Raw genomic sequence first — 15,401 nt, forward strand, 5'->3', positions numbered from 1 at the left:
CTACTTTCTACAATAATAACATTCAGCTATTAAATGTACAGGGTACCAAAAATTGAGAAAGTTCGATAAGAATATTAATAGTGGTTTAAAAATGTAGACAATTTTGAACAGATAGTAAGGGAAACAGTTCAAAAAATCACTTCCGAGATATGTAGGACTGTATTTAAACAATTTTGTAAAACACAAATTACATATATGAAACACGCAGGTGGATACGTTGAGGCAAAAATGAACTGAAGATAACTGTTTAGGAATTATAAACGAAGGAAATGTTTTGACCACATTAATTTTAAATTAAATTTTGCCAATCCTACTTATAAAACACGTTATCTGTTATTCAAAATAACCAGTCATAATACTTAAAATGTTTATTTCCTAATTTAAAACATTTATAACAAAATAAGTAAAAACAACGTAAGTAAAAAGAGTTCGTATTTGCCTCAACATATCCACCTTTGCGTTCCATACATGTAATTGTTCTTTCACAAAATTCCTTAGATACACTTCTACATATCTCGGGAGTGATTTCTTGAATCGTTTCCCTTATTATCTGTAAAAACGATCATTAACATTCCTATTGAAGTTTCTCAATTGGTGGACATCCTGTATATTCGATGTAAAAAGTGAATAGCCGAATGTAAATATTTTTGAAAGGAGAGCTTTAAATAAAGAATAATTTTTTTCGTAAACCTTATAGTAAAAAAGTTTCTCATATGTTGTAAACTAAACACCCTGTATATGAGCATACATAATTCAAAAATTTATGTAATATTTATTCAAATAATTAATAATTTAATCTACATGGCAACAATTTTTTTAAATTTAATAAATTATTGCATTGTTAAAAAAAATAATATTTTCGTATAACATAAAGAGTTAGAGTTACAAAAATTTTAGTATTGAACCACAGAAAGTAAAAGAATTCTCTTTATATTATGACTAGTAATTTGATCCTATGCGTTTTCTATATCTGATTTAATTTTTAGTATTCTGCAATTATCTCGATTGCTTATAAAAATTTACTTCAAAGCGTGAAGGGTGAGGGGTACGATAATATCAGTAGGGCAGATAGGGTTGCCAGAGTATTTGTTTGAAAAGCGGTAGAAAAGATCCTTAGAGAACGGTAAAAAGCCGATAGATCGCATTTTGTATTTAAAAGATTATAAAATAAAACTATAAGTTTATTGAAATTTTTTATAAATACAAAATATACATCGTAATGCGAAAAATAGCGACTTTGATAGATACAATCTACTGAAAGAAATAATTTTTACGAATATTACCCAGACGTCAATAGGTTGATCACTAGAATTTCTTGACGATTGCTAATTTTCTAGTTTATCAGGCTGTGTATTGATATTATTAATACTTCTCTGAAATTTTTATAATGGTATGAGAGCTGCTAAGGCTTCCGACAATTTATTTTAAGACGGCTGAATTTCGAATATTTCCTTCCTTGTTAAACTTAAGTATGGATGAAGTACATCTTACTCTTTAATTATAAAAACAAATCATATAAAAATACAGTCCTACTACTATTTCATCTGGTCATCACGCGTAAATACAATAAATGGCGGAAACGCATATAAATTATCCTTTATATTACCTTTTTATTTACTTATGTATTTATTTGCGCTCCCACCATATTTATTTAGAGTTGAACAGGCATTTGAATAGTATTGAGGTATTATATATAATTATTCAAGTATTGTGAATAGGTATTTATTTATTAGAGCTATATGCAAGTGCAGCATGCTCCACTGTCAAAGGCTTTAGTCAGGCTGACAGCTGAAGGAGATCTCCAAGACTGTTAAGCAGGCGAGCTTAGCGGGGATGGGCTTAACGGACTTAGCGGGCGGGCTGAGCATAGTATAGCTATTCATGAATTGGAGCGCCAGGTTTATGAAGATTAATAATTAATCGCTGATCAATAGTTACAATAAAATAAATTGTAGGTGAAACGAGTAGTTCACTAGAGTCATCTAGAGGTATCGATATCGAATAAAATATTCATAGTTAAGACAAGACAACGTCTATCGCGTCGAGTTGCTTACAATTAATGGAATAATATCGGAGACGGCGTCAGCAAGGGGAAAATTGTTTGTAATTTTAATTTATATTACTTCAAGGACACGAGAAAGTACTAATACCAACAATTTTTGTAATTATTTCGGGAATGGCGCACCAGTAAACGTAGGTAACGCAACCGTTTTCAATAAGAAAGAATTATCTAAAATCAAGACGTCATTATATGAAGGTAAAACAATATATAAAAAATAAAAACCATCTAAGAAGTCTGATGTTCTCGACGTATCTTGGGGCGACATAATTCGGAGTAAAATTCCTATTTTTACTTCACTTAAAATGAATTGTTATTTCTTTTTTATGTTTGTTATTATAATAAAGATTGTAAACGAATATCTAAAATTAGATACTAATAAATTATTGTGTAATTTATATTAAGACAAATTGGTCATATGTTCAAGTTGTGTTGTCTTCTATAAAATACAATAAAAAAATACGATGATATTTTATATGTAACATACAGGGTGCTACAAGGTAAAGTAGCCAAAATAAATATTTAAATAATACCTCGTAGAAAATATTTAATTAGGACCTCGTAAGACTTACAATCTGAAAGTTTGCTCGGAAACGCTTTGTTAAGTTTTAAAATCATAAAAATGAATATTAACGAAATAATCTAGGCCAATTTTTTTTTTATTGTTTTACAATGGCCGAAATATATTATTAGTGTTAGTTAAAATTATTAATTATAAAAAACATGTACAACAATAATGAATTTTTTATATATAAAAAAAAAATGAATTTAATAAATATTAATAATTAGTTTTGTTTAACCTAAAGCAACAAAAATTAAAAACCTATGGTAATTGGGTTTTATGGTTCTATAACTAAACAAGTCGATACTTTTTTAACGAAGAGTTTCCGAGGCAATTGTTTGTTTGTTTTGAGCTCCCAGTAGTACAATTTTTTAATATTATTATTTTCACACCTACTTTGTTTATAACAAAGTTTTTGCGCATAACACATTTTTTTACTTAATGAAAATTGTAAGCACACAAGCTGCAAGGATTACCTAAAAATCAATGAAACTACAATCAATGGACAAAGTTACCCGCGAAACACTAACTTGTTGTAACTGTACCATTTTCAAATTTGTTTTTTAATTTGTCCCACATTATTATCTACAAATCCGAAAAGGGTTTGAGTTAAAAAATAATTTTAGGGGGACGGGATAAAGCTTAAATTCGATAGTGGTACAAGGAACATCGGGAGCTAATGGTTTAAATAGGTTTGTTAATAAAGGGGTAACACAGGCATTTTCAAATTGGATTGTTACCTAGGAACACCCTGTATATATCTACTCGTGCTACACAGTTGTGTCTTAGATATCTGTACCATTGATCAAATGATGATATTGTCTTCTAATAAGTTCTAAATATAAAAACAAACCATTTAATAACATACAACTCTTTAGAGATAAAGACAATATTCTGAGAGATGAAAACTTGTTGAAAAAACAACAGTACCAAAGACTACGCAAGGATTTGATACCTAATATTAGCAACTCTGCACAAACATTAACAAAATGCGTTATTTCTGCAAACTTCTCATGTATACTGGGTGTTCCAAACCACCCGTCCAGGCTGATTATTCTGAATAGTTTTCAAAAAAAATTGAAACGAAAAAACACGTATCAAATATTTTTTGAAACTCTATCTAACCATACCAAAAACACCCTCCATCCTCAACCCCTGTTAGGGGTAGGGGGTGTAACTTGAAAAAATCAAATGGTAACCCCTATTTTTTTCTGCAGATTTGAATTCTTCAGAAGAAAAGACAAACATTTTGTCTAAAAAATTTTTCCCGATTTTCGGTAGATCACGCTACAATCGACAAAAATCGTTCTTTTAGATTTGGCATTAGAATTGCAGTTCAAGTGAAGGCGAGAAAAGTTTTTTGAGTCGAGAATAGTTATTTTCAATTTTGTTTTTGTTTTTTTGAAGAAAAGACTATTCTGTTTTGTTTTTCATATTTTATTATGATTTAGAAAAATTATTTTTGTAAAAATGTTTTTTTTTATTTTGGAAAGTCTGAAAAAAAATTAAATCTAAAATGATTCATATCTAATTCTTTCTAAGAGCTTTATTTAGTATCCTCCCAATTGTCTAGTGGTTTACCTCAATTACCGCAATTCGACATTTTCGCTTCTCTTTTATTTTCGTTGAATTTCTAACTTTTGTGTTGCTTTTGTTTTGGTTCTGTGTGTTTGTGTTTTTATTTTTTTTTTACTTTTTCGTTTTGATTTTTGTCATTGAACGGCGCAATTCTTATGCCAAATCTAAAAGAACGATTTTTGTCGATTGTAGCGCGATCTACCGAAAATCGGGAAAAATTTCTTAGACAAAATGTTTGTCTTTTCTTCTGAAGAATCCAAATCTGCAGAAAAAAATAGCGGTTTCCATTAGATTTTTTCAAGTTACACCTCCTACCCCTAACAGGGGTTGAGGGTGGAGGGTGTTTTTGGTATGGTTAGATAGAGTTTCAAAAAATATTTGATACGTGTTTTTTCGTTTCAATTTTTTTTAAAAACTATTCAGAATAATCAGCCTGGACGGGTGGTTTGGAACACCCAGTATAACCAAGATAAATCAATGCAATACAAAAGTCATTTTTGTTTGATTCCCTGCAAAAGGAATTTTTGTTGCTGATACTTTGAAAATTGCAATTCTTGGAATGTCCGATATTAAACACGCCGTTATGACTAGTTCGGATAAAATATTTTCGAATTTTAACTCTTTAGAGATAAAAGGATAATTTTTCATTGAGATAAATCATTAACATTTAATTTAATTGATAAATGTGGTTTAAGTTGCGTATTAAACCGTATTACGAATATCGAAGAAATAATGAGTATATAAAGCAGTCTTGACATTTGAAACTTCTCTTTGACGTTGTTTCGGTCTTATTTGAACTCTCTGTAGGTACTACAAGTAAGACTTTGTTTGTTTTTTAATAAAACTCATTTAACGGTATCATTTTGTAACAATGTTTACAAAACAAAGATAGCACACGAAATTAACTAATCTAACATAACATGCAAACAATATTTGAGAGAAATATTTTGTTTCATCCTTTCGGCTTGTATTGTAAAAATGGTAATACATACATAATAATAGTGCTGTAATTGTAAAATGGACTACGAAACCAGGCCTTTCTTTCTGCAAAACCAGGTTACTACGTTTTCAATAAGCACATGTTATACTTTATTTGTCAGATTACGCAACGATATATGCCGCGTACGAAGCATACCTTTTTCATATAACTCTCCATATATTAGGTACTAGCTCACATCTCACGAGCAAGACTTTGTTAAATCGCTTTAAGGATACTAGGAAGTTTGGGGTTCCTCCATTTTTGTTCAGTTAAGGTTGATATTTTGTGCAATTTAAGTGTGTATCTATTGTTGTTGGATATTTATTCCGATAAAATTTTTAGATAAGAAAGACATTGTACATTGCACAGTGCACATTGAAGAAACAATATAATTATATAGATATGATGATAATAATAGATCTTTAGGGTTCAATAAACTACATGAAAAGCTATTATCAACACTGTGAAAATCTATGTACATTGTTTTTATTATTAAATTGTTCATCTATTTTCTTAATAGATTTTCAACTAGGGAGGAAGAAATGTAATTCATTAGATTATTATTTGAGAATCTATGTAATTTTGTAATACTGTCATAATATTTCAAACTTATCTGTAAGTACATAAAGCTGCGTCCAGACACGAAAGAGTACGTCAACCGAAAATAGGCAAGTATGTACCTAATAGTTTATAAAAACACACAGTGAATGTGCAATACCTAAAATACAACTTAAAATTTGGAAAATGGTATCCACAAAAGTTGGCAAAAAATATAAATTTTAAATTGTTTCAATAGGTAGTACTACGCAAGAAAAGCAACCGAAACAGCAACTTTAAATACAAAAAACAATTTTAAATTGTCATCAAAAAACTTTTTTTTGTTTTTTCAAAAAATTTCCATAAGGCTCACTAGTTCAAGCTACCTACAAATTTTTATCTCTCTATGTTTTATATTTTTGAAGAAAATGGTCACCAAAGTTTTGTCCTATTTTGCGCCCTCGCGAGAAAACAATGATGTTCATGAAAAATTGTTTCAAACAAAATTTTTTTATAAGAAATATTTTTTACCTTTAAACTTTTGTTCTATCTCTAGCAGCTTAATATAAGAAAAAGCATCATATCGCAAAAACTATTAGACATACGAAGTTGTGGGTTGGCTTCAATTGCTTCAAATTTAATACACTTTCAAAATTATAGTAGAAACTAATGTTAAAAGCTCGTAGTTTTGAATTGAAACTGAAATAAGTCCAAAAATTTTGCATTATTTCTCAGGGTTGACAAAGGTGCTTACTTATTTTTGGTTGCAAAACGTAATTTCACACTCCTCTATGAGGTCCAAATAACATACCAAAAAAGCAGCTTTACATCGCGTTTTGCGATTTTAATGTAGAAATTGATTGGCGTATTATATACCTTATGTATACCTATTGGAATTTATTTAGTGTATTAAAAAAAAGTTTCAAGCGAGAGTCGTATTATTGTAAGTGTTTAGAAAGATTTCCCCACTTAAATAGAAGAAGCGCGTTGTCTAAAAAGATGATATATGTACTTTAAAATGTAATGTATTATAATAATACATATTTTATTATTAAATGTATAATAATTTCCCGCTAAACATATCATTCGCGCTTAGGTGGTAACATCTTTTTAAACCAAATTTCTCCCATTTAAGAGGTAACATCTTACTGAACAACCCTGTATTACAACATTATGATGACCTCTTGTATCAGGACAGTCTGTTCTAGCATAAGGTCACATTTTATTTGTCAGAAGCTTAAATTTATGTACGTTCTGCTTACGCAATTTACAACTGACAAACTAATGATCAATTACAAAAAATCATTAAAGGTTTTTTAATTGGGTGAAAATTCTGAATGAAATAAAGATTTATTGCTGATATAATAAATATTATCTTTATACTATACAGGATATTAAAAAGGATAGTAAATGAACTAACTAATGAGATGTTTAATTTGTTTAGAAAACATTAAATTTTCTAATAAGGTTGCCAAGGTCGTTCATACTTTTCACTTCTGTTCATAGTTATCGTTTAAATGGCTAGAGAAACTAGAAAAGAGGTGATAATCCCCAAACAACAGAACAGATTTTCTTGCAACATAGCTTAGAAAACTATGGTTGGAAAACTAGCAACATAGCTTAGAAAAAGGTTCACCCGTTTAGGTGATGAATCGATCACACTTGAAGAAGTTGTTTATATATCTTCCGTATTAACTAAAAATAGGTGATGATCTTCAAACGGCTGAGCAAATTTTCTTTAAATATGGCTTAGAATTCTTTCGTTCAAATTACTTTTCAAAACCCAAAAAAATCGAAATCGATTCATGCGTTTGAGTTTTGAGAACTACGATGCCGTAAAGAGACACATAGACACACAGATACGTTATTAGTGGGGGATAAAAAAAAAAGTAGTAACGCAACTTTCAATTAATTTTTAAATTTCGAGTTAATTTCGTTTTTTTTGCGTCGAAAACTGATGGACTAAATTTGACTTAATAAATGGCTAAATTTTGAAGACAATCAACATTGACTCATATTCTTAATAAATATTAAAATGAATAAAAATTGCCAGTGCGCCGACCTAGATGGTGGACCGATCCAGACAACTTTCCTCTGTGTCTTTATAGACGAGTTTATATTTTAAAACTTCACTCAAGGGATTCATTTACCATTTTATTTCTTTAATGATTGTTTTAATATGTTTTAAACAAATAGAGAAAGAAATTATGATTATAATCATTAATTTTTTTATGTAAAATAAAATAAATGTATCTTTATAAAAATTATTATTACGCGCCTTCGGGGTTTTCATAAAATTTATTTTTATGATGAAATAATTAACATCAAAAGCAATCCAAATCTCTTGATGATGACAATGTTAGAAAAGCATTTTACTTAATTAGTTCTAAATGTCTGAAATACAGAATTAAAAATATTCCAAGTAAAAAAATATGGTAATATATGAAAATTATTTTGTAAATGTCATATTAATTCAGGGTGGGACAGAAAAGTGTGGAATTTTGAAAACGATGTAAAAAGAATTCCTCTAAATTTTTGCAATTATTTTTTAATCACCACAACTGCATGAACATAATTTAAGAAAATTAATTATATTTTTTAAGAAATTGTATCTTGTTTTTAAGTTAATTAATTTAATTTTATTAGAAATTAGCAGCACACGTTGTGAAATTGTTTCATTAAAACAAAATTGAAGAACTTCAAGAGAGAACCAGTTAAGAAGTTGTCCAAATTCTGTTGGGACGGGCGTCATTCCTTTGGAGTGAAAGCTTAGAAGGAACTAGGTACATTTATAAAATGAACTTAATGTACTAAAACACAATTAATTCTTTTCAATACGAAATGATTTTTTATGTAGTATAAGGTGGTAAATAGAAAATTTGGAAAATTTGATGCAATTTCTTTTTACAGTTTTCAAAATCACTTTGATATTTTTCATCCACATCTTAAATTTCAGTTACACTTTTCAGTTACTTCTCAATTTACTATTTATTATCTAGAGATTTTATTAATTTAAAAAAATAAGATTAATTAAATTTTATTTTATTTTTATTCTTTTAGCTCTTTAACGGTCTAGTCAAGTAGTTTGTGTCTTAATATGGTTAGAAAATAGATATTTATCATCGAAATACATTGGGACCATCAAAACGGTCGTAGCTTTGAATCTAGCGTTTTTTAAATAGATTCACAAAAAAAAGTTCATGAAACAGAAAACAGATGATCTTTTAAAATTATTGGCTGTTGTTTTAAATTGTACTTACAAGGTGTTTTCGACTTAAAAATGCTTAAGGAAAAGATATGAGAGCGTATTTATTACTGCTAAAAATTAGCTGGCAAATATTCGTTTGTAAAAACTAGTTTTGGGTGGAGGACTTCTGTCCTTGATAATATTACTTGTCAAAATAAATTCTGGACTTAAAATGGACTTAAAAAGACTTACATAATATTACTATGAATATTCTCAAATAATGGCAGTATTACCGCCCGTGTAAATTATCTTTTTGTGTTCCAAAGCTTCACACAAACATAATTTTTTTAATAAAATCGAAATATGAAAAGTTACAACCAGTTTTAATAAAACGTAAATGAAAAATAGAATAAACTTTTACGGTGGAAAGCAATGAAAATGTGTGAATCAGCTATTTCCTAATGAAAAAGATAAACATTTTATGGTGGTCGTGTACTGAAGCTCAACAAACAAAAAGTTAACCATATTTGTAGTATACAATGTTAAATACAAACAATGTCAATTTGGTTCAGACTGGACTCAAGGGATCTTAAAATGAATATTTGTCGTCAGTCGAAGTTAAAAATTTTCTATGATGACAATATTTTGATAGCCTTTGTTAGACATTCGGGTAAACAAAATTACTAAAAGTTCCAAAAAACGTTTTATTTAATAAAAATTTCTTTATTTACACAATCTATAGGGTGAAATTTTTTACTTATACCAAATTGAACGGAAATTCTAAAAAAAATCGTAATTTTTTCCATTTTCAAGCCGTTTGGAGTTAATTACCTTATCGATCGAGTGTGCCAGATAATCGGTACGAATCAAACGACAAATATCTAATTGTTCATTGAAATAAATGTTAATTTGTGCCCCACAAAAATTATTAAATAGTCTCCACTCACGGGTAGTCTTAAAGGCTATAATTAAAATCATAGATTCATAGTGCAGTCAATGCATGTATTAAAAACTTTTTTGATAATGAAACGATTTTAATATTTAGTTAAAAAAATTAGTTAGTCAACCCTGATTTTACATTCGTTAACTGCACTATCAAAGGTGTTAAGATAACAAATGTTGATTTCTTAGGAAGTGCTGGGCTACGTAACGGAAACATTCGTCTTTACTGAGTTACAAGCGTGAAATGCCTACAATTCGAAGCTTAGTAATCGTATCCCTTAATTAGAAAGAGTAAGTGCATTAATCTGATTTCCAATTTCTGATTTTTAAATTTTCATTTGATTTCAAACACAAGTAATATTTTAGCAAGAGTTTTTATAATTGTACTCATTCGTCTCTTAATAATACTCTCATATTAAACGTTAGAAATTCATTGGCCTCCAAAATCAAACTTTTTCTTGTTCATAGAAAAATAAAGTTAATAATATACAGTTATTCATAAATTTAATTATTTATGCTCAAAAATGAATACAACTCTAATTAACCAAATTTGTATGTTTAGTATAGAAATTTAAACGTACTATTTTAAGCAACTCTGTTGTGGTACTATTTAAAATGGAAACATGGTACCTACTATTTAAAAAAAAATTAATAATACCTCTTTAGACAATTAAAACAATTGAAATAGATATTATCTTATCAATTAATTTACTTATCAAATGGTAATCTAGTCGTAGTTTTATAAAAATGTAGAAACATTTAGCAAAATATCAGTACGGTATTCCGACAGCTAAATAAAAATGATAAATTTTTATTCGACAATCCTGCTAAGGAAGACTCTATCTACCGATTTAGTTTAAACCTTTTTCCAGGTAAATTTCTACTTTCGCCCCAATTTCCTACATCAGTTATTTGTATATTATAAACATGTATTTCGACTACCAAGTAGTCATCATCAGTATGAATTAGCTAATCGCTTTCTCTTATTATGTATGTTACTCGTTACTAATTTGGTGGCGGACTGCACTTTTTCCAGGTCACTTTGTAGGCATAAAATGTTATATAGACGCAAAATACAACAACACAGGATGGTAATATCTTTTTACATAGCGGAGGAATCAGCTGTCAAAAGCATGCTATAAACACAATAATACAAAATTTCTACGAAATAAATAAATATATCAACACAATTTATAATTTTTTTATTCAATGAAAGTGATTAGCTCGCTGGATGGCCTGATAAAAGATGAATTTTTTTACTAACGCGGCGCTGAATCTTGAAAATATTCTCGGATAACAAATCTCTCTGCATTTTGGCACCATTGATTTTTACATTAAATCGCCAAACAAAACTGTAAGTTTTTGTCACGACTACTGATTTATCATTCACTATATGAATTTATCGTCAGATTTTGAATAAAAACGATTAGCTATGAGAAAACTGAAAGGCATCGTTAAGCATTATGTTATTCTTCTCTGATATTTTCGATGATGCCCTGTATATTTTTTACAATATATGATGATATGTAACTATGTATATGCGTATGTTGAAAAATAAAAACCACAATTTAGAGGCCCTAAAGGCAATACATACAATTTATGAATTTTAGTATAAAATATATACATATCTCTTTTAAAGTGTATCTATCTGTTTATTACAGATAGAGAACAAACAACATATGCGAATGAGTAGGATATAGTAGTAGTAACACTAAAATTATACCCAAGAGAATTGAAAATGGTGAATGACTTTAGGTTTTTAGAAGTCAAGGTCACTACTGATAATAATTTTATTATACACCAATATTATCATAATATACTCACACCTATTTACAAATTTATTGGTTCATAACCATGTACAAAGTGTTCTATTAACGTTGTTCCACGATATGTTTCAAAAGCTTACGAAATTTGGTACCAACTTGGTTTATACTACTAAATACTGCGTACTAGATTCTTGAAAATTCCCGGTTTTAAAATAAAAATTGAAGAATGTAGGAGCGCCATGGTAATTTTTAATAAAAGGCTTGATTTTTTGTTTATATGAAGTTGGACCTTAATCAATTCTTTAGAGTAAATTAAAAAAAATTTATTTAAAGTTAAAACCTAAATAAATTATTGAAAACAAAAAAATCCGTTTTGTTCGATTAATTAAGGATGTATGAGCACGGTAGGGGGATACAAATAAAAAAAAGTATATATTTTCAATTTTGATGGTGAATTATAACTGGACAATATAAGACGAAAAGTAAGTATACAATTTTTCGATATCTGTAGTAATTTTCAAAATATCAAAAATTGAAAATTTTGTTTAATTATTTAGCTTTCGATATTTTGAACACCAAGTCGTCATTCGTCTACATTCATGAAGTTATAACAAAATTCATCATCAAAGTTGAAAATATGGTACAAATAATTTCTACCACAAATCTGTACTTGCCTTGGGGCTTGTACTACCTTAATAAATTAAAAAAAAAAAAACATCAATTTTCAAGCTCTTTTAGCAATATAAATTATAATTGCCAGACAGTTTGACCGTTTCCAACACCATCCCAGATAATATGCAAATAATTAAATAAAAAACGTATTCAAATCATTTTAGTGGGACAATAATTTTTATATGATTTAGTTTTATGATTTAAGAATGTAATTTTAATTTGCCAGAGAGAAATTCGGTTGCTGTACTCTAGCACGCAACGTACAGTCTTAGTTAACGCCACTGCCTTCAGGTCTTAACAAAATTTTCGAAAAGGTTGCGGCTCTTATCATTACTCTTTGATAATAATGTGCCTTGGAGTATCCTGTTGGATCAGTTTCTTGAAATATATTATGGCTATGAGACAGCTACTATAGGAAAACAAAATTTACTGTAAAAATAACGTTTTTAGTGAAAATATAACAACTTGTTTTTTGCTTTAGGTGTTTACTTATTAACAAATTGACTATTGTACTTTGCATCTTAAACCACATTCTAAGGAAATCCTTGCTTAATCATAGTCTAAAGTAGTCTCACAAAATAACACTTAAAATAATCTGGTGTCACGGTTCTTGAAATAATATGCCGTATTAAAATATTATCAAAATATTTCAGTGAATATTCAATATCAAATAAATTCAAATAATTTAAAAATAAAAATAAAGTTAGGTAGTAAATTCAATTTCATTTTATTTATATTTATGCTTTTTCATGTAAATGTATGAATCGGATTCAGTTAGTCTGGGTTGGCCATTTTTTCAGTAGGTAGTTAGAATTCCAAGAGACTTCCAAGAGAAAATATAATTAAAAATATAATACGTATTTTTCGGTAAGATATTTCAAGAATATGACGGATTATTAGAGATATTACACCGGATAATATTTAGTCATAGAATCCCTAGACTTCTTTTTCCCGCAGAAATATAATATTGATCGCATTATCGTCTTCTATACAATTTATATCCTAAAAAATTCATAATTCGTTGGTGTTGATAATCGGGACTCAATAAAAGCCAGTAGTAATCCGATTACTCTATTTGTTTAAAATAATACCTTAAAAACAGTATTAGAATGTATGTATTTAAGCGAGACTGTACACACAGCATTAAATACGTGTTAATGTGATGCAATTGTTTTTAGTAGCATAATAATAAATCATATTAGACGTATAAATAAATAAACAATATCATTTTTGAGCGATTGGTAGAGAGCATTGCATAAATTTCTGGCAGGCGGAAAGTGCTCCGAATACTGGCCGTTTCCCATTATCAAGTATTACGATTAACTATCGAGCCTTATCAAGACGCTATTGTAATTATTTTTTTTTTTTGTAATTAAATATTAAAACGGAGAATTTATTCTAAAGAAAAATTTTATACGTTTTCATCTAACAACAGTTTACTGATTGATGCAAACTTTGTTAATACTTGTTAGTAAAATAAAATTATAATTAAATTAATTAAAACTAATTTAATAATATAACATGTCTAATTAAAGTTATTTACTGTGTACATATAATACAACTTTACCTTTTTCCATATCCTTTTGTAAGGTTTACCACAAATATTTATATTATCTATATACGGGAATGTTGTCAAAGTCGGCTTATGTTTTTGAATTATGCACTTTCGTGGAAAATGAATTAAACGAAATAAAAAGCTTATTTGTGTTGGTATTTTTTGCTTTATCAATCGAAATTGTGATTCGAGAGGACAAATTAACTCGTCGTCATATTCTGAATAGTTGGACGAAATTTTCTTCAAATATCGCTGCTAAGTAATATATAAATATAGATTAGGGCCCTATTGTGATTGTCGTCGTCCTTTAAGACCAAAATGGCGTGTCACAAATTTACGATAATTTCGCGAAATCCGTGACTTGAAATAACGATTAAATAAATAAAAATGCAGTATTTCATTACCAATTTATTTTCTATTATTTTAATCAAATTCCACGGTGCTTTCGCCTTGCAGCACTGAAAGCTTGACTATAAAACAATTCAATCTTGACAGCAATTGAAAAGGTTTCATTATTCCTCTTCAAAATCGAACACATTTTGACATTGAATCTCGCTTAATATTTTTTCAAACATGACACTATATATTAATATATATTCACACCACTTCTCATGATATACCTTTGATCTGTTTCACTAACATTCACGAACTCAAAATTTTGTCTTAAAGTATGTCACTGATTGCAAAACAAATATAACGCTAAGACGTTTCAAATTTTGTATGGCAACAAAAACCACTAAAAAGTTGCAATGGGAAGTACTAGACAACTTTCCCCTACTACCAATATTATATAATAAAATCACTACGTAGTATAAATATATGAAATATAATATAATACGCACTATATTGAGTTATAGAAAGTTCCGGTATGATATGGTGTATAAAATATCCATTTTGTAAAACAAGAGTTTTCGGAATATAATATTTATAGAAAATTTAACAAAATATAATATTATTTTTAAAATAAAATAAAATGAAACATGGTAAAACTCAAACAAGTATGAAAGTTAAACTAAAAGAGTAAAATTAATATTATTTTAGCACTTAAAATTTACTTTTGCAGGTGGGTATAATATATCATGATGGATCGTGTTTTATATCAAGGGTTTCCCATTTCAAATGATAGAACTATATACTTAAATTAAAAAATCTTTGTATGAAATATCAAGAGAATTTAATTTATTTGTAAGAGTATTTTATAGCAATTTGTGACTAAATGATACCAACTAAATGGCAATCGCTGTTTCGCTGAAAGACGCGATACCCAACCTAATTGCTTCGGTTTGGTATCATCGATGGAATTTTTTGTATTTAATTTTATTGGTACTCGATCAAACCTCATTTTTCGATGACTTACGCACGTTGCTTGATTATTTACCGAACCGGTTGATTGATTCAATTTTTTACAAAAAAATTATTATTTTCTCATAAAATAAAACTTTTATAGGGGAAGGTGGTTTAAAATGATCCCACTAAGAAAAAATGTAATTTATAGCAAAACTATTCGACATATGTACAACGTCGAAATATTTTCGAGTTCTTTATTCAAATATTACAATATATT

This window comes from Chrysoperla carnea, chromosome 3 (assembly GCF_905475395.1).
Source record: "Chrysoperla carnea chromosome 3, inChrCarn1.1, whole genome shotgun sequence".
NCBI classification, from domain to species: domain Eukaryota; kingdom Metazoa; phylum Arthropoda; class Insecta; order Neuroptera; family Chrysopidae; genus Chrysoperla; species Chrysoperla carnea.